This window comes from Zalophus californianus, chromosome 13 (genome assembly GCF_009762305.2).
Source record: "Zalophus californianus isolate mZalCal1 chromosome 13, mZalCal1.pri.v2, whole genome shotgun sequence".
In the NCBI taxonomy this organism is placed as follows: Eukaryota; Metazoa; Chordata; class Mammalia; order Carnivora; family Otariidae; genus Zalophus; species Zalophus californianus.
This window is the reverse complement of record NC_045607.1, coordinates 45,854,550-45,858,913: the sequence shown is the minus strand read 5'-3', so window position 1 is coordinate 45,858,913 and position 4,364 is coordinate 45,854,550. Positions and strand designations below refer to the sequence as shown.

The following is a 4,364-nucleotide window of genomic DNA, read 5'->3' as shown; positions in this document are numbered from 1 at the left end:
ATGATTAATTTAATTAGTTCAATTTAATTTAGTATTTTAGTTCAAGTTGTTAGGCATCTATTTTGTGCAAGGCCTTATCTTAGGAGCTGGTAAGATGATAAAAGGAATACAAAAGATAGAGTCTCTTTCTCTTGTTTATAATTTTGTGCAGGCAATGAGGTATAACAATAATTTAAGGCAGAGTAAAAGAAGGACTAAAGGGAATGAAAGTTGTATGTCAAAGAGTAGCCATGTCATCAAAGGACTCTACAGTCAGATTGCCTGGATTTGAATCAATGCTATACACTTGTTAACCAAGTAATTTTGGGTACATTACTTAAACTCAGTTTTCTTATCTGTAAAATGGGGGTAATATTTATATGTTCCTTATAGATTTGCCATGAGGATAAATCAATACATTCTACTTAAAATGATTGAAATGTCTAAGATATATTAAGTATTCAGTAGCTTATAGTTATTTTTATTTCAGCAAGCAAAGACATCTGCAACATGATTTAAATTTTGAAAGAAGAGAGAATTGGAAATAATGTAACCCTTGGAAGCTGAATACTGATTATATCACAAGTCAGTATCAACTATTAACAAAACCATACATATATATGAAATACAAAATGATCCAGCAAAATCTTACTTTAGTGTTTTGTCAGATTTATACAATGGTGGATTTATTTTAGAGAGGAGTTAAGGCATGCATCCTTGGTAAATGGAAGAAAGAAAGGACCTCTACATTTTAATATTTTTATTTTTATTTATTTTTAAAGATTTTATTTTTATTTATTTGACAGAGAGAGAGACAGTGAGAGAGGCAACACAAACAGGGGAGTGGGAGAGGGAGAAGCAGACCTTCTGCGGAGCAGGGAGCCTGATGTGGGGCTCTATCCCAGGACCCCAGGACCATGACCTGAGCCGAAGGCAGACGCCCAATGACTGAGCCACCCAGGCACCCTATTTTTAAGATTTTAATAAGAAACAATTTAACATTTGAAACCCAAAGTGCTAATGACAATGTTGTGTTCTTTTGTTTTGTTTTTTGTTTGTTTTTAGAGAGGGAGAGAAGTGGGGGAGGGGCTGAGGGAGAGGGAGAGAGAGAGAGAATCTTAAGCAGGCTCCATACCCAGCCCAGAGCTCAGCCCAGAGCCCAACATGGGGCTAAATCTCATGACCCTGAAACCATGACCTGAGCTGAAATCAAGAGTTAGATGCTTAACGACTGATCCACCCAGGCACCCCCAACAATGTTGTTGTTTTTTTCTAGATATTCTGTAAGAGGAAAGGGAAAAAAAAAGGATTTTCAAAGATAAGTGTGTGTAACGGTCTGCTATAAGGTAGATAGGCATAAGATGAACTATTAGATAGGGGTGGGCTTCTAGATTCATTAATATACAGTGTTTACGCCTTGTAAAATTTGATGAAAGTTTTCAAAGTCTCATTCAGAAATAAATATCATTCTATGTTACAAAATGCTCTTTATAAATACTTTTATTCTTTTTTACTTTAATCTTTACTTCATAGTAAAGTAGTAATTTCCTGAGGGCCTCTGGGTATAAAGGAAAATGGAGGCCCATTAATGGAAAAAAAAAGTAGCTTCAAATATGCTTATTTGCTGGCCTACATACTTCAGAAACATGGGGGGCATTTCCAGTTAATTCAGAGGTCTTATGGAGAGAATGAAACAGTATGGTATGGTAAACAACAGGCGCTTTGAAAATTTTAAGGAAAATGGTTTAAAGTTGTGTGACCTTGGGCTATAATAGCCTTTCTGAGCCCAAGATTCCCCAGGAGTAGAAAGTAGATCACATTAAATTCATAGTGTTTTTGTGGGGATTAGAGATAATATTTACAGGCTGAACACTCATGGTTTTTGGCATGTGGTAAGTGATTAGTGTATGATAGCTATTCTTATAAATTATATATTATCTCCAATGAGATTTTATATAGTAATGGGGAATATAAACATATCAAAATAAAAATAAAAAAATGGATGACTGCTGGAAATTCATAGGCAGAAAGATGTGAATAGCAAAAGTATAGAGACAAGTGTTATGTAACAACTTGGGAGATTTCAGTAGATGTTGATGAGTCTTAGCCAGTGTCATTGCAGTGAATAGGCATGTTCAGCATTGTGGCTTGACTTTTTCATCATTCTAGGCTGCTCTAAAAGTAAAAGAATGGAGGTTTTCCAGACAAAGATTTTGACAGTGAAATAGCCATCTTCCACTTTTTCTTCTCAGGCTGTATGCCTTTTTTTTTTTTTTTTTTTTTTAAGATTTTATTTATTTATTTATGAGAGAGAGAGAGAGAGAGAGAGAGAGAGAGAGAAACAGCATGAGAAGGGAGAGGGTCAGAGGGAGAAGCAGGCTCCCCACTGAGCCGGGATGTCAAAAGCACTTACTTTCTGGCCTTAAGGACTCTTCATTGTCTTAGATTGAAACAGATAAAATCCCCAGATTTATATTTTAACATATATAATTTTATCCACTAGCCCTGGGTTATCCTTGAGAAGTCATAATTTTCCTTCTTTTTCTTTTTTAATGGAACACTTAATGAATTTGAGTGTTATCTATGTGTAGGGATCATGCTAATCTCTGTATTAGTCCAATTTTAGTATATATACTGCTGAAGTGAGCTTTCTCTTCTCCTCTCTTCCCTTCCCTGTCCTTCCCCCCCTTTTTTTTCTTTTCTTAGAAGGGGATCTCCCACTTATGTATGGTCTATTTGCAATAGTTTAAAACTCCTTTTTACTTTAAGCAAGTAGACATTTTTTTTCCTTTTTTTTTTTTTTTTAATTTCTTGCCTGGAAAAAATCTTGCAAAGCAAATCCAGCATATAAAAAAGAAAAATCAAAGCCGCTCTTGTTGAGGGGTACGTGGGTCTAAACCTCTGCTCTTTTATCTCCATTATTTCTATGGTCCCTACTGCAGTAAGTCTGAGGAAACCCAGGCCTGGGGAAACACATTTGAAAACATTTGGGTTAGTGAAATGAGTTATTAACTGGAACCCTGAAGACTCAAGTTTTAGCTTTAGTTTTAACATTAAATTTGCATGTGTCACTGATAGGGTTAATTGTTTTATCTGTAAAACAAAGGTTTAGAACAGTGGTTCTCAATTTTGGCTGCATGTTAGAATCACCTGGGGAGCTTTAAAAAATCCTGATGCTTAGGCCTCACTCTCTACCAGTTAAATTAGAATCTCTGGGGCGTGACCCAGGCAACAGGCATTTTTTAAAGCTCCCTAGGTGATTCCAATTTGCAACCAAGTTTCAACACCTCCAAAGAATTTTTGAGCAATAATATTCCACAAGTCTATGGGGCTGTGGAGCTTGTTTTGGTAGATGTAGTTAAAATGTGCAGAGTCTATTCATGGATAGACAGTACTTAGTGAGGATCTGGGATGAAGGTGGGCATAAAGATTGGAAAGGAGGAAAAGTTTTTTGATTATATTAATAGCTCAGTGTGTTGGGCAAAACACTTAACTTTGTTCTATCCCTGACGGGAGTGATTTTAACTTCCTGTAAAATGACGCTCTCAACTGAGAAATCATATTTAAATGCAATGTTATTATTTTTATACCAATACCAACACCGTCTGCTAATATGATCAGTCAAGAATTACACCTAAGTATTTTATTCACAAAGGAAATAGAAAAGGCAGATTGACTACTGAAATGTAAAATATGGTTAATATTCCTCAGTTGGTGGTATAGATTAAAGATAGATTGAAACAACATGTTGATAACAATGGAAATCTCTGATAATGAGATGCTGCGTTAAAAGTGTGTCCGTCAAAAAGGCAAAGAAAAAAAACCCCAGGATTACTGCTATGAGCTTCTTGTCAGTTATGAAAAACTATTGTTTCAACTGAGTTTTCAAATTAGGAAAAAAAAATTCACAGTATTGGTAAGCAATTGATCCTAAAAAATATACAAATTGGATGACAATGTCTAGGCTATAATCTCCAAAGTAAAATGAATTTATTATGATTGGATAAATTACAATGAATACCAAGTAGTTTAAAAATGAGAGCACAGAGCAAAATGATTGATTTTACATATGTTAGATGTATAACTAAATAGAAATGCCTTTTCATTTTCTTATTACCAGAGCCATTTACACATTTTGTCTCACATTTGTGCCGCTAATAGGTGTTCAAGATTTGTGTGCTTTGATCTCCCCTTTCAACAGAGTAGCTCTTTTCTGGAAGTTGGTGACCTTTAAATAAAAGAAAAAGTACAGTTATCACTTATAGCAGGGAGATATATTAATAATTTTATACCTCATTCTTAGGCTTTTTGCTGGAATAGATTTATCAACAACCGAATAAAAAAATAATTTTACACATTTTCTGGCTGAAAGTTCAGCCAGTGCT

At 34.9% G+C, this 4,364-nt stretch overlaps 1 pseudogene; it reads right to left on the bottom strand.

The window, feature by feature from the left end:
* Positions 1-2,525: 2,525 nt before the first annotated feature.
* LOC113935189 lies at positions 2,526-2,625 on the bottom strand (annotated as a pseudogene).
* Positions 2,626-4,364: the final 1,739 nt, after the last annotated feature.